This window comes from Stenella coeruleoalba, assembly GCF_951394435.1.
Source record: "Stenella coeruleoalba genome assembly, contig: scaffold_50, whole genome shotgun sequence".
Taxonomy (NCBI): domain Eukaryota; kingdom Metazoa; phylum Chordata; class Mammalia; order Artiodactyla; family Delphinidae; genus Stenella; species Stenella coeruleoalba.
In genome coordinates, this window is record NW_027645987.1 from 1643043 (window position 1) to 1658385 (window position 15343).

General features: G+C 44.2%; 1 long non-coding RNA gene across 10 annotated transcripts in view; it reads right to left on the bottom strand.

Annotated features, from left to right (window-relative positions):
- LOC307181410 overlaps window positions 1-15343 on the bottom strand; it is a 1574020-nt gene that overhangs the window by 1476181 nt on the left and 82496 nt on the right. Inside the window, exon 1 of one of the 10 annotated variants that reach the window (XR_013826716.1) lies at window positions 728-758. The exons of the other annotated variants lie outside the window; for them this stretch is intronic. This is a non-coding gene — a long non-coding RNA (uncharacterized lncRNA). Of the gene's footprint in view, window positions 1-727; window positions 759-15343 lie in introns of those variants that run through there. 10 annotated transcript variants of the gene reach the window in all.

A 15343-nucleotide genomic window follows, 5' to 3' on the forward strand; every position in this document is an offset into this window, starting at 1 on the left:
GAATGTAAACTTGGCTACACAGGAACTGAATTACAGAACAGAACAGGGTCTCAAATTTAGAAAACCAACTTATGCTTGCTTAAGGGGAAAGGTGAGTTGGGGTGCTGCATAAAACCAGAGATTGAAATGAGCACAGATAAAGTTCCTTAAGTCAAATATGGAATAGACAAGAGCTACTCCTTGCTCAACGAAATGGACTCAACACCGCATATTAAACGCCTAAGAATGTACCTGACTAGTAAGTATCTTAAAACCTATGGATTGCTATGTCTCCGAAAGAGAATCAAGCATGTGTACAGGGGCATAAACGCAGCAGTGATAGGATTGGAGAGGTTCGGTGAGCAAATGAAGACCCTTTGAAGTCATATTGCATGGTACCCATTACACGGGTCTCAACTCTCCAGGTTTAAGGTATTCTTCCTTCAGCTAAAACATGCATGTGGAACCCAAGTATGATCAACCATGTGAATGGGAGACGTGTTCAAATATGTCTCAGTTTTCCTCCCCTGGTACTCGGGTGCAACATTCCAGACGCTTTACTAACACTCTCCCCACTTGGAGAGTCAGCGCCTTTAACCTCCTGTTTGGCCCAGTTTGCAATTTCTGCGGAAGATGAACAGGAATAGCGAGAACCAATGAGAGGCTAGCTGGAGGTGTCTGGACGGGCAAATTTAACTCTCATTTCCCACCAGGAAGAGGAAATAACCAAAGTCTCAGCGTGCCGTACCGGAACCAGATTAGGTCCTGAAGCCATCCTGCGGTGTTGCGGCCAGCTCAAAAGAAAGCGAGTTGAAGAAAGGAGCTCAGGGGCACTGTAATTCACAAACCTGCAGAGTTATAAATGATAGCTATTGTCCAAAAATACACTGAAGTAAGGCTGCCAAGAGGACTTGAAAGCGGGGCAGAATTGCAGGAAACCGATTTCAGGAGGTAGACTGGAATTGCATTGAAAGCATAGGAAAAGAGGCAGAACGTCCACAATGATGCACTTGGCCAAAAAGGGCGTATGCGTTTTTTCCTGAATATATTCAGGAAAAAACGCATACGCCCTTTTTGGCCAACCAAGCAAGCTTGCAAAGGAAATCTGCACTACAATGAAGTCTCACTTCCCCCCAGTCAAAAGGGCCATCTGAAAAAAGTGTAAAATCCAGAAAGGCAGGACAGGCCATGGAGAACTGGGAGCCTTGTTATGCTGATGGGCGGGATGTAAATTGCCAACAGACACTCGGGAGAAGTGTATGGTGTTTCCTGAAACATCTAAAAAACAAAGCAACAGAGCCTAGGGCACTGCCACTTATGGTCCTATAGCTTAGGGAAATTAAAATCAAAAAGACACAGCCACCCCAAAGTTTGGGACGCCTCTGTTTACAAGAACCTCGTTTACAGTACAAGTTCAACATCGCAGAAAGTGAAAAATGGATAAAGAAGTTGTGGTATTTACTTACAAAGCAATATCACTCAGCAATGAAATCTGTGTCATCAGGCCCTTAGCAGCACAATGAGTGGATTCAGGTATGATGATTCTAACTGAAGTAAGTCACACAGAAAAAGAAACATCATAAGCTATCAGTAATACACGGAATGTAAACTTGGCTACATAGGAACTGAATTACAGAACAGAACAGAGTCTCAAATTTAGAAAACCAACTTATGCTTGCTTAAGGGTAAAGGTGAGTTGGGGTGCTGCATAAAACCAGAGATTGAAATGAGCACAGATAAAGTTCCTTAAGTCAAATATGGAATAGACAAGAGCTACTCCTTGCTCAACGAAATGGACTCAACACCGCATATTAAACGCCTAAGAATGTACCTGACTAGTAAGTATCTTAAAACCTATGGATTGCTATGTCTCCGAAAGAGAATCAAGCATGTGTACAGGGGCATAAACGCAGCAGTGATAGGATTGGAGAGGTTCAGTGAGCAAATGAAGACCCTTTGAAGTCATATTGCATGGTACCCATTACACGGGTCTCAACTCTCCAGGTTTAAGGTATTCTTCCTTCAGCTAAAACATGCATGTGGAACCCAGAGTATGATCAACAATGTGAACGGGAGACGTGTTCAAATATGTCTCAGTTTTCCTCCCCTGGTACTCGGGTGCAACATTCCAGACGCTTTACTAACACTCTCCCCACTTGGAGAGTCAGCGCCTTTAACCTCCTGTTTGGCCCAGTTTGCAATTTCTGCGGAAGATGAACAGGAATAGCGAGAACCAATGAGAGACTAGCTGGAGGTGTCTGGACGGGCAAATTTAACTCTCATTTCCCACCAGGAAGAGGAAATAACCAAAGTCTCAGCGTGCCGGGCCGGAACCAGATTAGGGCCTGAAGCCATCCTGCGGTGTTGCGGCCAGGTCACAAGAAAGCGAGTTGAAGAAAGGAGCTCAGGGGCACTGTAATTCACAAACCTGCAGAGTTATAAATGACAGCTATCGTCCAAAAATAGACTGAAGTAAGGCTGCCAAGAGGACTTGAAAGCGGGGCAGAATTGCAGGAAACCGATTTCAGGAGGTAGACTGGAATTGCATTGAAAGCATAGGAAAAGAGGCAGAACGTCCACAATGATGCACTTGGCCAAAAAGGGCGTATGCGTTTTTTCCTGAATATATTCAGGAAAAAACGCATACGCCCTTTTTGGCCAACCAAGCAAGCTTGCAAAGGAAATCTGCACTACAATGAAGTCTCACTTCCCCCCGGTCAAAAGGGCCATCTGAAAAAAGTGTAAAATCCAGAAAGGCAGGACAGGCCATGGAGAACTGGGAGCCTTGTTATGCTGATGGGCGGGATGTAAATTGCCAACAGACACTCGGGAGAAGTGTATGGTGTTTCCTGAAACATCTAAAAAACAAAGCAACAGAGCCTAGGGCACTGCCACTTATGGTCCTATAGCTTAGGGAAATTAAAATCAAAAAGACACAGCCACCCCAAAGTTTGGGACGCCTCTGTTTACAAGAACCTCGTTTACAGTACAAGTTCAACATCGCAGAAAGTGAAAAATGGATAAAGAAGTTGTGGTATTTTCTTACAAAGCAATATCACTCAGCAATGAAATCTGTGTCATCAGGCCCTTAGCAGCACAATGAGTGGATTCAGGTATGATGATTCTAACTGAAATAAGTCACACAGAAATAGAAACATCGTAAGATATCAGTAATACACGGAATGTAAACTTGGCTACACAGGAACTGAATTACAGAGCAGAACAGGGTCTCAAATTTAGAAAACCAACTTATGCTTGCTTAAGGGTAAAGGTGAGTTGGGGTGCTGCATAAAACCAGAGATTGAAATGAGCACAGATAAATTTCCTTAAGTCAAATATGGAATAGACAAGAGCTACTCCTTGCTCAACGAAATGGACTCAACACCGCATATTAAACGCCTAAGAATGTACCTGACTAGTAAGTATCTTAAAACCTATGGATTGCTATGTCTCCGAAAGAGAATCAAGCATGTGTACAGGGGCATAAACGCAGCAGTGATAGGTTTGTAGAGGTTCGGTGAGCAAATGAAGACCCTTTGAAGTCATATTGCATGGTACCCATTACACGGGTCTCAACTCTCCAGGTTTAAGGTATTCTTCCTTCAGCTAAAACATGCATGTGGAACCCAAGTATGATCAACCATGTGAACGGGAGACGTGTTCAAATATGTCTCAGTTTTCCTCCCCTGGTACTCGGGTGCAACATTCCAGACGCTTTACTAACACTCTCCCCACTTGGAGAGTCAGCGCCTTTAACCTCCTGTTTGGCCCAGTTTGCAATTTCTGCGGAAGATGAACAGGAATAGCGAGAACCAATGAGAGGCTAGCTGGAGGTGTCTGGACGGGCAAATTTAACTCTCATTTCCCACCAGGAAGAGGAAATAACCAAAGTCTCAGCGCGCCGTACCGGAACCAGATTAGGGCCTGAAGCCATCCTGCGGTGTTGCGGCCAGCTCAAAAGAAAGCGAGTTGAAGAAAGGAGCTCAGGGGCACTGTAATTCACAAACCTGCAGAGTTATAAATGACAGCTATCGTCCAAAAATAGACTGAAGTAAGGCTGCCAAGAGGACTTGAAAGCGGGGCAGAATTGCAGGAAACCGATTTCAGGAGGTAGACTGGATTTGCATTGAAAGCATAGGAAAAGAGGCAGAACGTCCACAATGATGCACTTGGCCAAAAAGGGCGTATGCGTTTTTTCCTGAATATATTCAGGAAAAAACGCATACGCCCTTTTTGGCCAACCAAGCAAGCTTGCAAAGGAAATCTGCACTACAATGAAGTCTCACTTCCCCCCGGTCAAAAGGGCCATCTGAAAAAAGTGTAAAATCCAGAAAGGCAGGACAGGCCATGGAGAACTGGGAGCCTTGTTATGCTGATGGGCGGGATGTAAATTGCCAACAGACACTCGGGAGAAGTGTATGGTGTTTCCTGAAACATCTAAAAAACAAAGCAACAGAGCCTAGGGCACTGCCACTTATGGTCCTATAGCTTAGGGAAATTAAAATCAAAAAGACACAGCCACCCCAAAGTTTGGGACGCCTCTGTTTACAAGAACCTCGTTTACAGTACAAGTTCAACATCGCAGAAAGTGAAAAATGGATAAAGAAGTTGTGGTATTTACTTACAAAGCAATATCACTCAGCAATGAAATCTATGTCATCAGGCCCTTAGCATCACAATGAGTGGATTCAGGTATGATGATTCTAACTGAAATAAGTCACACAGAAAAAGAAACATCGTAAGATATCAGTAATACACGGAATGTAAACTTGGCTACACAGGAACTGAATTACAGAACAGAACAGGGTCTCAAATTTAGAAAACCAACTTATGCTTGCTTAAGGGTAAAGGTGAGTTGGGGTGCTGCATAAAACCAGAGATTGAAATGAGCACAGATAAAGTTCCTTAAGTCAAATATGGAATAGACAAGAGCTACTCCTTGCTCAACGAAATGGACTCAACACCGCATATTAAACGCCTAAGAATGTACCTGACTAGTAAGTATCTGAAAACCTATGGATTGCTATGTCTCCGAAAGAGAATCAAGCATGTGTACAGGGGCATAAACGCAGCAGTGATAGGATTGGAGAGGTTCGGTGAGCAAATGAAGACCCTTTGAAGTCATATTGCATGGTACCCATTACACGGGTCTCAACTCTCCAGGTTTAAGGTATTCTTCCTTCAGCTAAAACATGCATGTGGAACCCAGAGTATGATCAACCATGTGAACGGGAGACGTGTTCAAATATGTCTCAGTTTTCCTCCCCTGGTACTCGGGTGCAACATTCCAGACGCTTTACTAACACTCTCCCCACTTGGAGAGTCAGCGCCTTTAACCTCCTGTTTGGCCCAGTTTGCAATTTCTGCGGAAGATGAACAGGAATAGCGAGAACCAATGAGAGACTAGCTGGAGGTGTCTGGACGGGCAAATTTAACTCTCATTTCCCACCAGGAAGAGGAAATAACCAAAGTCTCAGCGTGCCGGGCCGGAACCAGATTAGGGCCTGAAGCCATCCTGCGGTGTTGCGGCCAGGTCACAAGAAAGCGAGTTGAAGAAAGGAGCTCAGGGGCACTGTAATTCACAAACCTGCAGAGTTATAAATGACAGCTATCGTCCACAAATAGACTGAAGTAAGGCTGCCAAGAGGACTTGAAAGCGGGGCAGAATTGCAGGAAACCGATTTCAGGAGGTAGACTGGAATTGCATTGAAAGCATAGGAAAAGAGGCAGAACGTCCACAATGATGCACTTGGCCAAAAAGGGCGTATGCGTTTTTTCCTGAATATATTCAGGAAAAAACGCATACGCCCTTTTTGGCCAACCAAGCAAGCTTGCAAAGGAAATCTGCACTACAATGAAGTCTCACTTCCCCCCGGTCAAAAGGGCCATCTGAAAAAAGTGTAAAATCCAGAAAGGCAGGACAGGCCATGGAGAACTGGGAGCCTTGTTATGCTGATGGGCGGGATGTAAATTGCCAACAGACACTCGGGAGAAGTGTATGGTGTTTCCTGAAACATCTAAAAAACAAAGCAACAGAGCCTAGGGCACTGCCACTTATGGTCCTATAGCTTAGGGAAATTAAAATCAAAAAGACACAGCCACCCCAAAGTTTGGGACGCCTCTGTTTACAAGAACCTCGTTTACAGTACAAGTTCAACATCGCAGAAAGTGAAAAATGGATAAAGAAGTTGTGGTATTTACTTACAAAGCAATATCACTCAGCAATGAAATCTGTGTCATCAGGCCCTTAGCAGCACAATGAGTGGATTCAGGTATGATGATTCTAACTGAAATAAGTCACACAGAAATAGAAACATCGTAAGATATCAGTAATACACGGAATGTAAACTTGGCTACACAGGAACTGAATTACAGAGCAGAACAGGGTCTCAAATTTAGAAAACCAACTTATGCTTGCTTAAGGGTAAAGGTGAGTTGGGGTGCTGCATAAAACCAGAGATTGAAATGAGCACAGATAAAGTTCCTTAAGTCAAATATGGAATAGACAAGAGCTACTCCTTGCTCAACGAAATGGACTCAACACCGCATATTAAACGCCTAAGAATGTACCTGACTAGTAAGTATCTTAAAACCTATGGATTGCTATGTCTCCGAAAGAGAATCAAGCATGTGTACAGGGGCATAAACGCAGCAGTGATAGGTTTGTAGAGGTTTGGTGAGCAAATGAAGACCCTTTGAAGTCATATTGCATGGTACCCATTACACGGGTCTCAACTCTCCAGGTTTAAGGTATTCTTCCTTCAGCTAAAACATGCATGTGGAACCCAAGTATGATCAACCATGTGAACGGGAGACGTGTTCAAATATGTCTCAGTTTTCCTCCCCTGGTACTCGGGTGCAACATTCCAGACGCTTTACTAACACTCTCCCCACTTGGAGAGTCAGCGCCTTTAACCTCCTGTTTGGCCCAGTTTGCAATTTCTGCGGAAGATGAACAGGAATAGCGAGAACCAATGAGAGGCTAGCTGGAGGTGTCTGGACGGGCAAATTTAACTCTCATTTCCCACCAGGAAGAGGAAATAACCAAAGTCTCAGCGCGCCGTACCGGAACCAGATTAGGGCCTGAAGCCATCCTGCGGTGTTGCGGCCAGCTCAAAAGAAAGCGAGTTGAAGAAAGGAGCTCAGGGGCACTGTAATTCACAAACCTGCAGAGTTATAAATGACAGCTATCGTCCAAAAATAGACTGAAGTAAGGCTGCCAAGAGGACTTGAAAGCGGGGCAGAATTGCAGGAAACCGATTTCAGGAGGTAGACTGGATTTGCATTGAAAGCATAGGAAAAGAGGCAGAACGTCCACAATGATGCACTTGGCCAAAAAGGGCGTATGCGTTTTTTCCTGAATATATTCAGGAAAAAACGCATACGCCCTTTTTGGCCAACCAAGCAAGCTTGCAAAGGAAATCTGCACTACAATGAAGTCTCACTTCCCCCCGGTCAAAAGGGCCATCTGAAAAAAGTGTAAAATCCAGAAAGGCAGGACAGGCCATGGAGAACTGGGAGCCTTGTTATGCTGATGGGCGGGATGTAAATTTCCAACAGACACTCGGGAGAAGTGTATGGTGTTTCCTGAAACATCTAAAAAACAAAGCAACAGAGCCTAGGGCACTGCCACTTATGGTCCTATAGCTTAGGGAAATTAAAATCAAAAAGACACAGCCACCCCAAAGTTTGGGACGCCTCTGTTTACAAGAACCTCGTTTACAGTACAAGTTCAACATCGCAGAAAGTGAAAAATGGATAAAGAAGTTGTGGTATTTACTTACAAAGCAATATCACTCAGCAATGAAATCTATGTCATCAGGCCCTTAGCATCACAATGAGTGGATTCAGGTATGATGATTCTAACTGAAATAAGTCACACAGAAAAAGAAACATCGTAAGATATCAGTAATACACGGAATGTAAACTTGGCTACACAGGAACTGAATTACAGAACAGAACAGGGTCTCAAATTTAGAAAACCAACTTATGCTTGCTTAAGAGTAAAGGTGAGTTGGGGTGCTGCATAAAACCAGAGATTGAAATGAGCACAGATAAAGTTCCTTAAGTCAAATATGGAATAGACAAGAGCTACTCCTTGCTCAACGAAATGGACTCAACACCGCATATTAAACGCCTAAGAATGTACCTGACTAGTAAGTATCTTAAAACCTATGGATTGCTATGTCTCCGAAAGAGAATCAAGCATGTGTACAGGGGCATAAACGCAGCAGTGATAGGATTGGAGAGGTTCGGTGAGCAAATGAAGACCCTTTGAAGTCATATTGCATGGTACCCATTACACGGGTCTCAACTCTCCAGGTTTAAGGTATTCTTCCTTCAGCTAAAACATGCATGTGGAACCCAGAGTATGATCAACCATGTGAACGGGAGACGTGTTCAAATATGTCTCAGTTTTCCTCCCCTGGTACTCGGGTGCAACATTCCAGACGCTTTACTAACACTCTCCCCACTTGGAGAGTCAGCGCCTTTAACCTCCTGTTTGGCCCAGTTTGCAATTTCTGCGGAAGATGAACAGGAATAGCGAGAACCAATGAGAGACTAGCTGGAGGTGTCTGGATGGGCAAATTTAACTCTCATTTCCCACCAGGAAGAGGAAATAACCAAAGTCTCAGCGTGCCGGGCCGGAACCAGATTAGGGCCTGAAGCCATCCTGCGGTGTTGCGGCCAGGTCACAAGAAAGCGAGTTGAAGAAAGGAGCTCAGGGGCACTGTAATTCACAAACCTGCAGAGTTATAAATGACAGCTATCGTCCACAAATAGACTGAAGTAAGGCTGCCAAGAGGACTTGAAAGCGGGGCAGAATTGCAGGAAACCGATTTCAGGAGGTAGACTGGAATTGCATTGAAAGCATAGGAAAAGAGGCAGAACGTCCACAATGATGCACTTGGCCAAAAAGGGCGTATGCGTTTTTTCCTGAATATATTCAGGAAAAAACGCATACGCCCTTTTTGGCCAACCAAGCAAGCTTGCAAAGGAAATCTGCACTACAATGAAGTCTCACTTCCCCCCGGTCAAAAGGGCCATCTGAAAAAAGTGTAAAATCCAGAAAGGCAGGACAGGCCATGGAGAACTGGGAGCCTTGTTATGCTGATGGGCGGGATGTAAATTGCCAACAGACACTCGGGAGAAGTGTATGGTGTTTCCTGAAACATCTAAAAAACAAAGCAACAGAGCCTAGGGCACTGCCACTTATGGTCCTATAGCTTAGGGAAATTAAAATCAAAAAGACACAGCCACCCCAAAGTTTGGGACGCCTCTGTTTACAAGAACCTCGTTTACAGTACAAGTTCAACATCGCAGAAAGTGAAAAATGGATAAAGAAGTTGTGGTATTTACTTACAAAGCAATATCACTCAGCAATGAAATCTGTGTCATCAGGCCCTTAGCAGCACAATGAGTGGATTCAGGTATGATGATTCTAACTGAAATAAGTCACACAGAAATAGAAACATCGTAAGATATCAGTAATACACGGAATGTAAACTTGGCTACACAGGAACTGAATTACAGAGCAGAACAGGGTCTCAAATTTAGAAAACCAACTTATGCTTGCTTAAGGGTAAAGGTGAGTTGGGGTGCTGCATAAAACCAGAGATTGAAATGAGCACAGATAAAGTTCCTTAAGTCAAATATGGAATAGACAAGAGCTACTCCTTGCTCAACGAAATGGACTCAACACCGCATATTAAACGCCTAAGAATGTACCTGACTAGTAAGTATCTTAAAACCTATGGATTGCTATGTCTCCGAAAGAGAATCAAGCATGTGTACAGGGGCATAAACGCAGCAGTGATAGGTTTGTAGAGGTTTGGTGAGCAAATGAAGACCCTTTGAAGTCATATTGCATGGTACCCATTACACGGGTCTCAACTCTCCAGGTTTAAGGTATTCTTCCTTCAGCTAAAACATGCATGTGGAACCCAAGTATGATCAACCATGTGAACGGGAGACGTGTTCAAATATGTCTCAGTTTTCCTCCCCTGGTACTCGGGTGCAACATTCCAGACGCTTTACTAACACTCTCCCCACTTGGAGAGTCAGCGCCTTTAACCTCCTGTTTGGCCCAGTTTGCAATTTCTGCGGAAGATGAACAGGAATAGCGAGAACCAATGAGAGGCTAGCTGGAGGTGTCTGGACGGGCAAATTTAACTCTCATTTCCCACCAGGAAGAGGAAATAACCAAAGTCTCAGCGCGCCGTACCGGAACCAGATTAGGGCCTGAAGCCATCCTGCGGTGTTGCGGCCAGCTCAAAAGAAAGCGAGTTGAAGAAAGGAGCTCAGGGGCACTGTAATTCACAAACCTGCAGAGTTATAAATGACAGCTATCGTCCAAAAATAGACTGAAGTAAGGCTGCCAAGAGGACTTGAAAGCGGGGCAGAATTGCAGGAAACCGATTTCAGGAGGTAGACTGGATTTGCATTGAAAGCATAGGAAAAGAGGCAGAACGTCCACAATGATGCACTTGGCCAAAAAGGGCGTATGCGTTTTTTCCTGAATATATTCAGGAAAAAACGCATACGCACTTTTTGGCCAACCAAGCAAGCTTGCAAAGGAAATCTGCACTACAATGAAGTCTCACTTCCCCCCGGTCAAAAGGGCCATCTGAAAAAAGTGTAAAATCCAGAAAGGCAGGACAGGCCATGGAGAACTGGGAGCCTTGTTATGCTGATGGGCGGGATGTAAATTGCCAACAGACACTCGGGAGAAGTGTATGGTGTTTCCTGAAACATCTAAAAAACAAAGCAACAGAGCCTAGGGCACTGCCACTTATGGTCCTATAGCTTAGGGAAATTAAAATCAAAAAGACACAGCCACCCCAAAGTTTGGGACGCCTCTGTTTACAAGAACCTCGTTTACAGTACAAGTTCAACATCGCAGAAAGTGAAAAATGGATAAAGAAGTTGTGGTATTTACTTACAAAGCAATATCACTCAGCAATGAAATCTATGTCATCAGGCCCTTAGCATCACAATGAGTGGATTCAGGTATGATGATTCTAACTGAAATAAGTCACACAGAAAAAGAAACATCGTAAGATATCAGTAATACACGGAATGTAAACTTGGCTACACAGGAACTGAGTTACAGAACAGAACAGGGTCTCAAATTTAGAAAACCAACTTATGCTTGCTTAAGGGTAAAGGTGAGTTGGGGTGCTGCATAAAACCAGAGATTGAAATGAGCACAGATAAAGTTCCTTAAGTCAAATATGGAATAGACAAGAGCTACTCCTTGCTCAACGAAATGGACTCAACACCGCATATTAAACGCCTAAGAATGTACCTGACTAGTAAGTATCTTAAAACCTATGGATTGCTATGTCTCCGAAAGAGAATCAAGCATGTGTACAGGGGCATAAACGCAGCAGTGATAGGATTGGAGAGGTTCGGTGAGCAAATGAAGACCCTTTGAAGTCATATTGCATGGTACCCATTACACGGGTCTCAACTCTCCAGGTTTAAGGTATTCTTCCTTCAGCTAAAACATGCATGTGGAACCCAAGTATGATCAACCATGTGATCGGGAGACGTGTTCAAATATGTCTCAGTTTTCCTCCCCTGGTACTCGGGTGCAACATTCCAGACGCTTTACTAACACTCTCCCCACTTGGAGAGTCAGCGCCTTTAACCTCCTGTTTGGCCCAGTTTGCAATTTCTGCGGAAGATGAACAGGAATAGCGAGAACCAATGAGAGGCTAGCTGGAGGTGTCTGGACGGGCAAATTTAACTCTCATTTCCCACCAGGAAGAGGAAATAACCAAAGGCTCAGCGTGCCATACCGGAACCAGATTAGGGCCTGAAGCCATCCTGCGGTGTTGCGGCCAGCTCAAAAGAAAGCGAGTTGAAGAAAGGAGCTCAGGGGCACTGTAATTCACAAACCTGCAGAGTTATAAATGACAGCTATCGTCCAAAAATAGACTGAAGTAAGGCTGCCAAGAGGACTTGAAAGCGGGGCAGAATTGCAGGAAACCGATTTCAGGAGGTAGACTGGAATTGCATTGAAAGCATAGGAAAAGAGGCAGAACGTCCACAATGATGCACTTGGCCAAAAAGGGCGTATGCGTTTTTTCCTGAATATATTCAGGAAAAAACGCATACGCCCTTTTTGGCCAACCAAGCAAGCTTGCAAAGGAAATCTGCACTACAATGAAGTCTCACTTCCCCCCGGTCAAAAGGGCCATCTGAAAAAAGTGTAAAATCCAGAAAGGCAGGACAGGCCATGGAGAACTGGGAGCCTTGTTATGCTGATGGGCGGGATGTAAATTGCCAACAGACACTCGGGAGAAGTGTATGGTGTTTCCTGAAACATCTAAAAAACAAAGCAACAGAGCCTAGGGCACTGCCACTTATGGTCCTATAGCTTAGGGAAATTAAAATCAAAAAGACACAGCCACCCCAAAGTTTGGGACGCCTCTGTTTACAAGAACCTCGTTTACAGTACAAGTTCAACATCGCAGAAAGTGAAAAATGGATAAAGAAGTTGTGGTATTTACTTACAAAGCAATATCACTCAGCAATGAAATCTGTGTCATCAGGCCCTTAGCAGCACAATGAGTGGATTCAGGTATGATGATTCTAACTGAAATAAGTCACACAGAAATAGAAACATCGTAAGATATCAGTAATACACGGAATGTAAACTTGGCTACACAGGAACTGAATTACAGAGCAGAACAGGGTCTCAAATTTAGAAAACCAACTTATGCTTGCTTAAGGGTAAAGGTGAGTTGGGGTGCTGCATAAAACCAGAGATTGAAATGAGCACAGATAAAGTTCCTTAAGTCAAATATGGAATAGACAAGAGCTACTCCTTGCTCAACGAAATGGACTCAACACCGCATATTAAACGCCTAAGAATGTACCTGACTAGTAAGTATCTTAAAACCTATGGATTGCTATGTCTCCGAAAGAGAATCAAGCATGTGTACAGGGGCATAAACGCAGCAGTGATAGGTTTGTAGAGGTTTGGTGAGCAAATGAAGACCCTTTGAAGTCATATTGCATGGTACCCATTCCACGGGTTTCAACTACCCAGGTTTAAGGTATTCTTCCTTCAGCTAAAACATGCATGTGGAACCCAAGTATGATCAACCATGTGAACGGGAGACGTGTTCAAATATGTCTCAGTTTTCCTCCCCTGGTACTCGGGTGCAACATTCCAGACCCTTTACTAACACTCTCCCCACTTGGAGAGTCAGCGCCTTTAACCTCCTGTTTGGCCCAGTTTGCAATTTCTGCGGAAGATGAACAGGAATAGCGAGAACCAATGAGAGGCTAGCTGGAGGTGTCTGGACGGGCAAATTTAACTCTCATTTCCCACCAGGAAGAGGAAATAACCAAAGTCTCAGCGCGCCGTACCGGAACCAGATTAGGGCCTGAAGCCATCCTGCGGTGTTGCGGCCAGCTCAAAAGAAAGCGAGTTGAAGAAAGGAGCTCAGGGGCACTGTAATTCACAAACCTGCAGAGTTATAAATGACAGCTATCGTCCAAAAATAGACTGAAGTAAGGCTGCCAAGAGGACTTGAAAGCGGGGCAGAATTGCAGGAAACCGATTTCAGGAGGTAGACTGGATTTGCATTGAAAGCATAGGAAAAGAGGCAGAACGTCCACAATGATGCACTTGGCCAAAAAGGGCGTATGCATTTTTTCCTGAATATATTCAGGAAAAAACGCATACGCCCTTTTTGGCCAACCAAGCAAGCTTGCAAAGGAAATCTGCACTACAATGAAGTCTCACTTCCCCCCGGTCAAAAGGGCCATCTGAAAAAAGTGTAAAATCCAGAAAGGCAGGACAGGCCATGGAGAACCGGGAGCCTTGTTATGCTGATGGGCGGGATGTAAATTGCCAACAGACACTCGGGAGAAGTGTATGGTGTTTCCTGAAACATCTAAAAAACAAAGCAACAGAGCCTAGGGCACTGCCACTTATGGTCCTATAGCTTAGGGAAATTAAAATCAAAAAGACACAGCCACCCCAAAGTTTGGGACGCCTCTGTTTACAAGAACCTCGTTTACAGTACAAGTTCAACATCGCAGAAAGTGAAAAATGGATAAAGAAGTTGTGGTATTTACTTACAAAGCAATATCACTCAGCAATGAAATCTATGTCATCAGGCCCTTAGCATCACAATGAGTGGATTCAGGTATGATGATTCTAACTGAAATAAGTCACACAGAAAAAGAAACATCGTAAGATATCAGTAATACACGGAATGTAAACTTGGCTACACAGGAACTGAATTACAGAACAGAACAGGGTCTCAAATTTAGAAAACCAACTTATGCTTGCTTAAGGGTAAAGGTGAGTTGGGGTGCTGCATAAAACCAGAGATTGAAATGAGCACAGATAAAGTTCCTTAAGTCAAATATGGAATAGACAAGAGCTACTCCTTGCTCAACGAAATGGACTCAACACCGCATATTAAACGCCTAAGAATGTACCTGACTAGTAAGTATCTTAAAACCTATGGATTGCTATGTCTCCGAAAGAGAATCAAGCATGTGTACAGGGGCATAAACGCAGCAGTGATAGGATTGGAGAGGTTCGGTGAGCAAATGAAGACCCTTTGAAGTCATATTGCATGGTACCCATTACACGGGTCTCAACTCTCCAGGTTTAAGGTATTCTTCCTTCAGCTAAAACATGCATGTGGAACCCAAGTATGATCAACCATGTGATCGGGAGACGTGTTCAAATATGTCTCAGTTTTCCTCCCCTGGTACTCGGGTGCAACATTCCAGACGCTTTACTAACACTCTCCCCACTTGGAGAGTCAGCGCCTTTAACCTCCTGTTTGGCCCAGTTTGCAATTTCTGCGGAAGATGAACAGGAATAGCGAGAACCAATGAGAGGCTAGCTGGAGGTGTCTGGATGGGCAAATTTAACTCTCATTTCCCACCAGGAAGAGGAAATAACCAAAGGCTCAGCGTGCCATACCGGAACCAGATTAGGGCCTGAAGCCATCCTGCGGTGTTGCGGCCAGCTCAAAAGAAAGCGAGTTGAAGAAAGGAGCTCAGGGGCACTGTAATTCACAAACCTGCAGAGTTATAAATGACAGCTATCGTCCAAAAATAGACTGAAGTAAGGCTGCCAAGAGGACTTGAAAGCGGGGCAGAATTGCAGGAAACCGATTTCAGGAGGTAGACTGGAATTGCATTGAAAGCATAGGAAAAGAGGCAGAACGTCCACAATGATGCACTTGGCCAAAAAGGGCGTATGCGTTTTTTCCTGAATATATTCAGGAAAAAACGCATACGCCCTTTTTGGCCAACCAAGCAAGCTTGCAAAGGAAATCTGCACTACAATGAAGTCTCACTTCCCCCCGGTCAAAAGGGCCAT